General features: G+C 34.4%; 1 long non-coding RNA gene across 1 annotated transcript; it reads right to left on the bottom strand.

Moving 5' to 3' along the window:
• Nucleotides 1-1,658: 1,658 nt before the first annotated feature.
• Nucleotides 1,659-8,191, bottom strand: LOC130014382 (uncharacterized). Its single transcript, XR_008789379.1, has 4 exons — nt 8,085-8,191; nt 4,794-5,062; nt 2,198-2,431; nt 1,659-1,713 (listed from the first exon to the last, which is right to left on the bottom strand). It is a non-coding gene; the product is annotated as an uncharacterized LOC130014382 (long non-coding RNA).
• Nucleotides 8,192-13,385: the final 5,194 nt, after the last annotated feature.

The following is a 13,385-nucleotide window of genomic DNA, read 5'->3' as shown; positions in this document are numbered from 1 at the left end:
AACCATGGAAAAACAAGAAGCAGGGAAAACCCACCTGTAATACAAATAACACACTTAGTTAGGCGAAGATTGGTGACTGACAATAGTAGTCTCAAGTAACCTAAGTCTTGTACTCAGATCGACCCGGTGGTAAAGAGAAACCGATAGTGGTATAGCAGTTTAGTTTAAGGGCGAGGAAAAGGCGTGGCATCCACTTCCGGGCTCAGTTATAATTAAGCGGCACCCATTTTCTTCTGTGCTCTGGTCTGGATAGGCTTTATAAAACTGAGCACATAGTTCAATATGAAGACTTGGAACATTAAAGAAACGAAAACGAGAAAAGCTAGTGATGCACATTCTAAAGTTTTACACTCACAGATAGGCTATGATACCCCCCCCCCCCCCACACACCCACACCCAGAATGCCTCAAAACCCCCATTCTTAAGATACACAACAGAACCTTTCAAAATGTTCAAAACCGTCTGTAGGTCACCAGGACGAAACATTACGCCTCATAGTGCTCAGGAAGACCCCACGCATATAATAGAACATTATTAAGCTCACTGTATGACTATTGAAAGAATTAAAACGATTATTTGTTTTTGGTTGAAAATGATCACACCCAGGTTGTCTAACACAAATAATCCTGCTATGAACATTGTTAGAGTTACTTTTCTTTTATAAAGGCCATGCCAAGGTATGGAATACACCCACCGCTTGTATTTAGTTATTATAAAGTTTGCATGATAATACAACTTACCAAATACATAGAATATAAAAGGCCAACCATTATCTAGTTGTATAGTACATAAATAACCCGATATAAGAAATGTTGTTATACCAGCTATGTTTGAGCCTGCAGTCAAACAAAATTTACATAATATAAACAATAGTGTATAACAATGGAAACGTGATAATAATCATTGATTTATTGCAGTTAGGAAATGTTTATTCGCATCATGTGATTATGACAGTCTATACTTTTTATACCCCCGCATATCAACCTGTCCGTCCGTCCGTCTTTCCGTACGGACGTTCATTTTCTTATACCTCAATGTTTCTGTACAGTAAACTGAAGTCAGTCCGTCCAGTCGATTTCTTGCCTCGTGCATTTCAACAAATCACTTATGCACAGGGTTATTGCCCATGCCAACCGTACATATAGATCTATACATTTTAAAAACAACACATTCACATTAATGTTAATGTTACAGATGCAAATTGTTGTCACCCTTAATATTGTTTTCTTAATTAAATGTTAAATAATTTTGGTACATATTAGCATATTAGCGTGGGTTAACCAGCGAGTATTTCTATATTTTAGCGATTAAAGCAATGATGTATCGTTACTTTAAGATATAATAAACATCTATAAAAGTTAAGCCATACGGTCAGAGTGTGGTCACTGGCGCTATAACGGAGAACAAAGACTATACTATATTATGTGAGTGTTTTTTTATTTTTAAAATTGTAAAAAAGGAATAAAATATACATGTTTATGCATACTCCTATAACACAATTATTTGTGGTTTCGGAATTAAATGGGATTTATAAATTTGTCAGCTTTATCCGTTTAATCACTCAAAATGCTTGTATTATGTAGAAATCTAAATTCCACACAAAATACGATTATATGAAATAATACCTGAATAAGAACATGATGTCAGCTGACTCTTTTCATACATGGGTGCCCACTTGGACCACAGAGATTGGGTAGCTGGATCTATGGCACCCTGCAAATTACAAGGGGTTGGATTAAACGGAGTAAAATGTGTGCATGCGTACAGAATGCCATCACTAAACTTTCAGAATTTCGGAAAATGATCTCAATATTTTTAGTTTATTCCAATGACCTACAAATTATCTACTTTACCACTATAATATTTTTAGAGAGACTCAGCTCGTGATGAATTACTCCGATATTTTCTACCCAATCTTTCATATACAATGGCAAAATGAATTATTACATTCATAAGCAAATAATGTTCTTTTATGTAACTGCTGGCGAACATTTTATACTAGAAAATATAACCAATTATTACCATTTATAATCTCGGTAAAAGTCAGATTTTAACTACTCGATATCGGATACAAGAATGATGTTTGTCACATTAAAAAAACAAAAACAAGAACTAAATGACAGTAGTTAGTGCGGTAATTTCAGCGCTTATTTCGAGCAGTGACACTTTTTTAATTAGGATAATAAAAAATGTTTACCATGACTAAACCAGCTACAACCCTCATGAACACCAATAACGCCTTATCAGCACGTGCTGCTACCGGGGTTAATACGGTTGCCAAAGACCCGACAATCAAGGAAAATGTGATGACCATTTTCCCGCCAAAATATTCGGCAATATATCCCCCGATTATAGGAGAGGCAGTAAAACCAAAATTAAACGCTGCTAAAACAGTTCCCTCAAATTCTGAAGACCATGTAATATCTTCTTCCTAAAAGTATAGCGTATTTATTTTTAAACGAAAGCAACTTGGCACAAACAAATGAATTGATTTTATTTTATTTTATTTATTGTTCCCTGATTGATAATCCGTTATAGGTCCTGATACTCATCGACTGACGATACTCATCCTGTTCTGCTGGTCTTATTTACAGCACCCCGTTGTATTCACCTACTGTCTCTTGACCCTTGACTGTTGATACTTATCGTGTCCTGCTGATTCTACTAACACCATCTTGCTCGAATGGTGACAATTAATATGTCCTGCTGGTTTTTCTACTTACCGCCTTATGAATGATGATACTTATCGTTTTCATTTGGTTTTATCTTTATCTACCGTTTACTGACTAACTATTTTTTTTTGTTTTTTTTTTGTTACCCTCGGATGCTTTTCATTTCTCGTTTTAGATATTAAACTTCAGAATTTCTCTCTCTCTCCCCCCCCCCCCCATCCACAATTTTGGGTTCGCACCCCCCCCCCCCCGCCACTACTATCATCATCATCAAATAATTGCTTCGCTAACCACATTACACCACATTACACTACACTACAATACATTACATTACTTTCTGTATATTAACCCCCTTTGTACTTAAACTACGATATGTCCGATATAATATTGCAACATTGTGAGTATACGTTTTTCTTTGTAAATTTAGACCGTTATATTATTTATGATTATAATTTCAAACACTGTATTTATATTGTTGTAAATAGGGAGATGAATTTATATAAGCCCCGGCTTGTTTTCAGATCCCAGATTTATACATATTATATTTATATTATGTAAATATTTATTGAATAAATAGTGTTAGAAAAAAAAAATGAATGGATTTCAACAATATTCCTAGTATTCGAACCTTTCGTAAATATACTTTTCTCTGAGCGTGAATTGAGCAATAAAGGAATCCTTTAATCCCAGACAATATTTTAGCAATGCGTCGATTCCGTTCAATATTCAAAAAGATATGATGAACCGAAATTCCATTGATCTATTCTGCGCTCTTCATGTATCTAAATAGTACATCGCCATCTTTATGTTTCGCGAAATCTAATTCATAGATCCGTTTTTAAACCGATTGAATCCAAGGCGGGGTTAATCTAGCATTGATATGTTGATTGTGTTTTCAAATCTGAATACATATTAGAGTAGATTAAGCCGTAAGGAATTTGATAATCATGCTGCGAGTGCAACTAAACCCAAAACCCCGAATGCCCCAGTCCGAATCTTCCTTCCTTTCAACGGCAAAGTCTCCTACCAAATCAAACGGCTACTAATGCAACAACCAGAAATAGATGTAACTTTTACAAAAAGTAACAGCACTAAACACAAATCAGGGATTGTTCCTCCCCAGGGCGTATGATACTCTTATTACATCATCATAGACTAAGCATAATAATTTTTATTTAATCACATTTAATACTTAACAATATTCTAGTAATAATCTAAGTTTGTAATAATTACTATAATTTGTAAAAAAAAATGATAATTAATAATTGGCTACTATTTTTGCTTTTCAGGGCTGCTGTTATCGAAATTCAATGCACTTAATAGTTCAAATCCTGCCTTTCTAAATCACTATAGCATCCAGTAAAAATACTACTCACTAAGTCAAATAGCCGACCTTCAGGGGACCATTGATCATTTTTGCAGTCATTGTTCTAAGGGTTTTTCGTATAAAAGTGGAATCACTTACATCTACATGCATATATAGCAACATTTTACGTTAAAATACCAATCAAATCCCATCAAATATCATTGTAAGACTCCACAACAAGCTATCCATTAATCATTGGGGTTTATTTCAGGTTAAGCGGTCGTTGATAACATTTGATCAAATAACATTTTCTTTGATCGTTTGACATTATTAAGATCTAATAAATCATTGTATATACTCCACAACAAGTTATCCATTAATCAATTAATCAATTTGTGTTAATTTTCAGGTAAATTGGTCTTATTGAATGTTGTTATTAGTATTAAACTTTATAATCCTTAATTAAGGGGTATCTCTGGTTGATCAGCATTAACCAAGTATTGTCGTGTATGTATATATTGTCATATGTGTATATTTTATCATTGCTTGATAATGACTAGAGAAGCCTAGTCGAAACCTCGATCAGTAATAAGCAGTAATTGTATTCCATAGAATTTTGACCTGTATACTAACATGTTGATATGAAGAGTCGGGAGTTACAAAATATAAGCAAATTAGTCAAATGACATCTGCGCGGTGTCCCCCGTGGGAAGCTCCTTGGCCCACTTATACAGCATATATTAAGCGATGATATTATATTTGTGATTTGATACTTTTTGATATATTTTTTATTATAAAATTGCAAAACATTATACCTCTTTCTTAACTAATTTTGTTGCATTCAGGCTAGCATTTGGATGGAATTCTTCCATGTCTTTAGGGGTCACCTGATATTCAACGACCCTCTGCAAAGTCATACACACGGTGGCCATACCGATGAGTTGTCGAATAGCTGATTGACTGAATCGTGCCGCACAGCACATATAGCCAATCATCCATCGACATGATGTAAATTTTCCAGTATACGATTCCTTAATTTCATGACCCAGTGGCAGCTTGGTACTATCCAATTTTTCAAGTTTTTCTAAAATATTAAAAAAAGACAACCATTTTTTTTTACACAAACACGTATCTTAAAAGATGGAGGATAAAATTCTATAATTTTTGAAATTTTTAAAGCATGGCGTTTTAAAAAAAGACGTTATACAAAGATTTTAGAGAATATAAATTATCTATAAGTGAAACATCGGATTTTACTGGCGTATCAGTGATGGATAATGGCCAAAGACTGTCCATTATGTAAATTGAAAGAACAACTGAGGGGCGTTAGCCTCGAAATTTTTCTTTGTATTTACATAATGGACAGTCTGAGGCTATTATCAAACTTAAAACATAGCACCATAGAGATACAAATAATGGATAGTTTTCTAAAAGAACAAGCCACAAAATTATGGATATATTCGTAAAACAACATGCACATGCCCATGAATGCATGTGACAAAACACCACAGTCATACAATGCAAGCATACACAGACAGTCCAAAATATTCTACATGGAGACGACATGTTTACAACACAGTCGAAAACAAATATTAATAATGAGAATATATGTATAAGCATTTTGATATTTATTACATATGGTAATGTACTCGATATGGAAGATAATAGCCGTAGAATTGTGATATCGGGGATAATAGCCGTCAAAGTTGTGATGGAAAGGCTACTCACGAAAATGATTTTAGATATTGATAATTTTCTTAGTACTGTGGTTAATATGGAGGGTACTAGCCGTCCGAATTTTGATTTGAAATTTAATATATACTCTAATATAAGTGACAGGACACAGGATCAAAGGCACAAACCAATTCACGAAATTCGAACTCAACTGTTATTATGGTGTAACGGTAATATATTTGAATAGTTTTAAAATCGGATAAAAATTGTGACCTGTATAGGTTCCACAGGCTCAAAACACGTTTTTATTTTGTTCAATCAGGCGCCAATATCGCAAGGAATCGAGATCTTTGGGTTATAAACACACATGTTCAGTTTCATCAAAATGGGCTAAAAATTGTGACCTCTAGTGTGCACAATCAGGGGCCATAATCCATGAAGTTACGGTCCTATACAAGCCAATATCGAAAGGAACCGGGATCTTTGGGATATATATCTATATTTCCAGTCATGACCCGTAGAGGGTCCACAATGTGTGAAAATGTGGGCGTATAAAAACGTATCATGGATCTAACGGACGAATTTAAGTGGAATTCTTTATGTAGACAAACAAGCGAAATCAACAATACGACAACATACGGTAATGTGGCATTTTGGTAACTATGAGGTTTTAAAGTAATTTCATGTACTGTAATATAATTTGTCCAGAGAATAAATTATCAAAAAATACGTGTTCATTTTTCAGATAAGTGTCTATTATTGTTAAACCTGTCCATTATTTTCAATAAATAATGCACAGTTTTATAAATAATAGACGATTGATTAAGAAAAGCGTACATTCTCCTATACATGTATATGTACTGGCTAAAAACATCAAAGGGTGACGTCATATCTATGTTTTAATTAATGATAAATAAAACATTTGTGCTATTTTAAATACTTTAAATTTATCTAAAATATATTTATGTATATTTTAAATATTTCAAAATGAACTAAATTATATTAAAGTATGGAGATGCAATCATTTTTTGGGAACTTCGAGGTCACTGGTGGCGAAAAGCATCCAGTTACACTTGTTTTATTGTGATAAGGTCATAATAATCCATCAAAATTTATCGTTTACTACCATTTTAGGTGATCAAACTTCCTAGAATTGTCATTTGGAAACTGCTAGAAAGCTTGGACACTTCTGGAAACATTATTTATAAATAATTGGAAGGTTCTGGAGGGTTTTAGAAAAAGTTGAAAAGTTCTAGAATTTCCTAAAACCTTCAGCCGGACCAGAGTAGTATTAAGACAGAACTTTCTTAGGACTTCGAACAGAACTTAACGTTTGTCGTAAGTTTCTATACATGTATATTTGACCCACGTGGTCGGTGTTTTCGATTTATTGCCATTTCGTTCTGTTGCACTATTGTGTTGTTTTGAAAGAAATTATCTCTCTGTGTTACATTGTGCTGTTTTGAGAGACTTGATCTCTCTGTTGTGGATTATTACCACGCCGAATCATACCGATCCAAGGATTATTCATCCTGTCAGTTTTGAATGAGCAAGATCCTGTGTAATTCTGTCAATCCGGGCATTATTACGGCAATGCCGAGATGACATTTGTAAAGGACTACTACTTCAAAGCAGTAGAAGCACCGAGAGAAAAGAAGATTTCAACCGAATACTTGTAAAATTGGACTAAATACTTTGAGTAATCATGTACATTGATTCTGATCAACACTATTATACTTATTTGTTCCAATATCATTTTATCATTTGTATACATGTTATTAAATGGGTTGTTGTCTAGATTTGTCTGATCGAGGTATTGGGGGGATCGTGACTTTGTAAACTACAATCGATTGTAACAATATGAATAAAATTAATACATGGACATAGTTTTAGCGGAAGGAAATAGGCCAATCGGGCCATGTAACGTTAAGTATGTCTCTTTTTAAAGACTGTTCTTTTTGTTAATAAACCCTTTTCATGTTGGTATTGGAAGGGTATAATACTCCCCAAGTGTAGACCTAACGTTTTTTCTTGACAGAACGAATATCAAGATGACGTATTAACGTACTTACTCACAACATGGTTCAGATTTATGATACTATTAACTGTTTAATTAACTGTAAAGATTCCCTTAAAAGAAAGATCCTTTGATGAATACCCAATACCATGGACGTCCATGACAATATTAAATCAAAAGCTACGGCAACGCCCCACGATACATCTCTGTAAAGGTTACAAAACAAAGTAGTTCAAATGGCTTCTGATACTAATAAAAAAAATAAGGCATTACGCTATATCCTTGTGTTATATCTGTCCCTAACCGCTATACTACCCCACCTCACTCCACACTTAACACACACATGTAACCTCCCACACTCTCAAGAAATACATGTATATCATAATGTATTATAAAGTTCATAATAATATCTTACCTTTAACCTCCTTTTTAAACATTATTGTATTCATATATTACAAAGTTTTCTGTCTTCACTGTCCAAGTATTTTGCACAATTTAAAATTCCACTTTTTTATGATTATTTTTCACACCACTTTCATCAAGGATGAATTGTTCAGAACTGTTGTTGCACACTTCTATGAGCGTTAAATGAAATTATCGAATGCTACTGGAGCAAATATAGATGTGACTGATAACATTTTGTCGTTTGTGAATCAGACTTTACTAATTAATTCAACATTGTGTTGTAGGATATGTTTTTATTTGTTCTTTACGACTCGTGCACTGAATATAAAATGTTAATTGTGTCTTAAATATTGGATATTAGAATCATATAGTTTCACGGCAAGATAACATAATCAATATTGATCGAAATTGATCAATATTGAATTTTAATCGTGTTTTTTAGTCTCTAACTCAATATTTTCCATGATATTCGAAATTATTTCGAATATCATGGAAAATATTGAGTTAGAGACTTAAGCCCTTTAAGCTAGATGCTTGTCTGCGGAACGGAACGGAACAATTGAAAAAAGTCTGATGACTTTTATACATTGTTCAAAATATAATTTGTCATCATAAAAGAAATATAATATTGTGATATGTTTCACCGGCTCATTAAATGTTAATGCGTGACGACATTAATCGGTCACTATATACATGTATTTTTACTGTAAACTCTTTATTTTAAACACACAGTACAAACACAAAGTAGAAATTTAAAAGTAATTTGCAACATTTTAAAGGTATTGACCCAGGGTAAAATGAAGATCTCTCAAGACCCGTTGTCAACAATTGTTTGTTAACACTCTACAAACTAGAGAAATGGGCTTTAACGCTCACTCGATACAAGATAGTGTTCAATTGTATAATTTGTTTGCAGTTAGGGGTCTTCAGCAGTGGGTGGAAACCGGGGGAGTCAGAATACATCCCACGAGGCTGAACAGGCGACCCTACTCCATGTTATGCACAAGCTGGGCATCGAAACCATACTACTTAGTATGTAAGGGATACAACACGATTCTGAGGTTATGCTGGGGGAATCACACGTGGTTCGACAAGTATACAAGCGGGGAATCGAAACCACGACTAAATGACAGACCTTACAATCTAACGCGCACTCGTTAAGGAATGAGACCCCCCCCCCCCATTTTCGGTGTACAGAAATGAGAAATGCGGTTTAGGAAGACTGCTATGAAATTCCACATCATTCGATAGCAAATCGCAGAGATAGTACCCACTTATGAAATCTTGTAAACGCCCGGCAAGTCCGGTTGCCAGGAAAAACGAAACGCAGAGAGGCAAAGCGCGTTTCGATGGGTATAACTATACTTTGACAGTCACATACAGCTTTAACTTAGAAAACGATAAGTGTCTGGTATTTGGTTAATAAATACTTATTTAATATTCTTTTTGATTTGTAAAGGATATAAGATGACTATATGTATATTTTAAAATATACGGGTAAAACTTTTCTGTACTGCCATCTGCTAAGCATTCCGTGTTTTCGATAAACATTTTCCCTCTCCCCCTCAAACCCACATTTCTATGTTTACTCCTAAATATAGAACCATCTGGAACCCTCTTTGTCCATGCAACAGGAAATGGCTTAATGGTGTTGATTCCCGTGAAGTCACTACGTCAAACAAAGATCGCTGTGAAGGCGTGATTCGACAGGTTTCGTCCAATGAATAAGTTCAGAAGCCTCCCCTGTCCAATATCAGTCCCAAAGAGTTATCAGTGACCCAGAAGAGGTCAGATATTTCTGACTACTCAATGTTCATATCCGCTTGGATATTTTTTTTTAACGGTCTCCTATGTAATTCTATATATGCAATTTCCTATGTCTGTTTTTGGTTGTTCAATTATACTGCCGTGTAACATAATCAGATCATCTAATGACTGTGGATTGGACTTCTTTAATTCAGCAAGACGGTAACAAACATTAAACTACACTACATGTATAACAAACAATACATATTATAATATTGTAATCTTTACGGCCATCGTCTTAATTCACGTCTGCCTCCATGGTTCTGTGTTGAGCTACTCAACTCAACTAACTGAACTGACTTCATCAGAAACCTAACCAATTTATAGGTGAGGTATGAAGTTACATATTATTGATATCGAATAAAAAGAATTATGATGACAGCTGAATACTAATAAATAAATAAATTAAAGGTCGGCGGGTTCTCCGACATGACCATTCCAATATGGCAGTAGCTTATCTTAACAATAATCATATTGATGTTGGTAACAGCGGTTAGGTCAAAAAGACGGCAGAGATTTCACCCTTTGTTACAGCAGTGATTATCTGTATTGCTTTTAAAAAGAACATTTCTTAAATATGTGAAATAACCTTAAATATAAAGGTCATCGTGTAACAATATTATGACTTTGACCAATTATTGGTTTCAAATTCATAAACATTAAATATAGCACTTACATGAACGGTAATGGGTGGTAATTTGATAATTAAATGACCATACGTTAATAAACATCTTGGTCATTTACCTTTTGATGGTCATAAACATATCATATCCTCTCATTTTTATGAAACTGCACCAACGGTGATGGAATGTATTTTATTATCCAAATTAAGTAATAATCCCTGCCGGTAGGAAGAACCTGACCTGTAGTCTGCAGTGTTGGTCACGAAAGGAAAATACAACATTGAACCATACAGTAGGGATCCAAAACATTTAAGAACTGGGTTTAAAATATTGAGAAATACTATGTTCTTGCCGCATTTCTTGAGGATAGGGTAAAGTTAATAGCGTTTCAGTCAAGTAAGCGAATTGTGAGTCATTTAGTTCAAAGAATGATGGTAGCAAAATTCTGAAACAACTGTTATCAAAAGCGTGCTTTATTGATCAAAAACCTGTGTTAGGTCACCCGATTAGATTTTATTACATACTTCGAGAAGGAATTTGTAGACTAATAAAACCTTCAAGTAGTTTATCGATGGCTGACCGTCCTTACCGCACGGTACAAATAAAACCTTCTAGTAGTTTATCGAGGTTCGATATGGTTGTGCGATAGCTCAGTGGTAAAGAACCCTCACCTCCCGATAACCCTAATCCTTTTTAAAAGACTGAACTTGGGTCTAATTTAGTTTTTACTTTACTTAAAAGGGTTATGGTTAGGGCTCGGGTTAGTATTCCCCTAAATACTCATTTGTATAAAGCGGCCATTTTGGTATGAGTTCTGGTTTGTTCTGGAATTTGTAGCTTCTAGTGGTGATAATATTTGTACCGTGCGGTAAGGTCGGCCAGCCCTTGATAAACTACTAGAAGGTTTTATTACTCAACAAATACCTTCTCGAAGTATGTAATAAAATCTAATCGGGTGGTTAGGTGGAAGTATCACGAAATGTAATAGGCCGAATTACGGCACATGTTCACACATTTTGGAGGTAAATTCATTCACCTTTGGGAATAACTCAAAATTCATGATAATGGAAAATATTTCTTGCGCCTCTAGAAACCTAATATATGTAATAGCATGCGCTGGTTGTGGCGAAGAATATATTGGTCAAACGGGGGATGTATTGAGAGCAAAGGGTCCGAGTACATAAACAACAAATTAAAACCCCATATTATAGATGTATACCCCTTAGCGCACATATAGATGAATGCGAAAAGAATTGCAATCCCCAGTTCACAATCTGTCCTATATTACATACAAAATGAAGGATATACCCCTAAATTAAACTGTAACTAACATAAAATCATGTTGACGTCACATTTACTGCGTATGACGCTATGAATCACGTCCTTTGCCATTGGTAACACTATACCATTAGCAACACAATGTATAAGTTACCCTGATGATCACCATGTTGTGAAACCGGTTGGTAATGAATTTATATGAAGACCAATCTTCAGTTGTTTTTTTTTTTAAGAATATATATATATATGAATCACGTCCTTTGCCATTGGTAACACTATACCATTAGCAACACAATGTATAAGTTACCCTGATGATCACTATGTTGTGAAACCGGTTGGTAATGAATTTATATGAAGACCAATCTTCAGTTGTTGTTTTTTTTAAGAATATATATATATATATATATATATATATATATATATATATATCAAAATAATAATTTTTAAAAAAAGCGTGTAAAATACTAAGCAGGCGTGAACATAATTGATTATGTTCGGTGAAACTGAACGGCAGTCGTTTACGCCTGCTTAGTATTTTACACGTTTTTTTTTTAAAATTATTATTTTGTCAAATCTTTAAATGACATCTAGAAGCACGGTTAACTATTCATAACAAAACACAACACAAGGTATATATGGATATAACTACTTCTCTATTATTTAATAACGACTGACTAGATGGATATTTTAATATCCAAATCATTAACTTGAAAACGTGGCCTATATGTGTTACGAAACATCGTTATTAAATAATAGAGAAGTATTCATAATAACACAATTTTTTGGATTTAATACTTCTTTATGTATTGCATGCAACGTTTCAGTACTCTTTCAGGTATATTTATCAAGCAATGATCAATAATGAATAACAGTAAGACAATTTAAGAATAAAAACATAACATTAATTAAGGCTTATAACAACAATTATTACCCTTTGAATATGACTTCACGATCTCTCTTATTCATAACAGATTAAAACGGGGACTGAAGCCCATGGTCGCTGGTGGCTGATTTAGGACACGCAAAAAAGAAAATCAAAAAAAATATCTCGAGCGCTCGAAATATTTAGTCGAGCGCTCGAGATACTAAGTCAAGCGCATGAGATGCAAAGTCGAGTACTCGAGATAATACAATCGAACACGTCTCAAACGATGTTTTAAGCTGTATAATTTTTGGGGCATTATTTAATGATAAACTTTCAGAATAAAGATATTCATTTGTTCGTTTTGACAGCACATCCAACGCTGTAGTGACGGAGCGCCCCCCCCCCCCCACACTCCACCCCATGCTCATCACCACCACTAAATATTTCCCGTTATATTTACCTCCTTCCAAGTGGGGAGTATATCACATTTCATTATACGAATAAGTAATTGAATATATAGAGGTTACAGGGTTTTGCTAGGAGAGACAGACATTTCCTCTTTTCTAGAAGCTCAGATCTGATCCAAGGTTATTTATTTAATATGTAGGAACTGATCATTACCTAATTTACCCTGGCGCAAGTGGTGCGATCGTGTAGCTTTGGATGGGCTGTAAATCAAATAAAGCATATACAGTATATAAAGCTGTAAGATTATGATCATAAGGAAGGAGGGGAGGGG

The sequence above is a fragment of the Patella vulgata genome, chromosome 9 (genome assembly GCF_932274485.2).
Source record: "Patella vulgata chromosome 9, xgPatVulg1.2, whole genome shotgun sequence".
Taxonomy (NCBI): domain Eukaryota; kingdom Metazoa; phylum Mollusca; class Gastropoda; family Patellidae; genus Patella; species Patella vulgata.
Note: the sequence above shows the minus strand (reverse complement) of the source record. Positions and strands in the feature narration are given on the sequence as shown.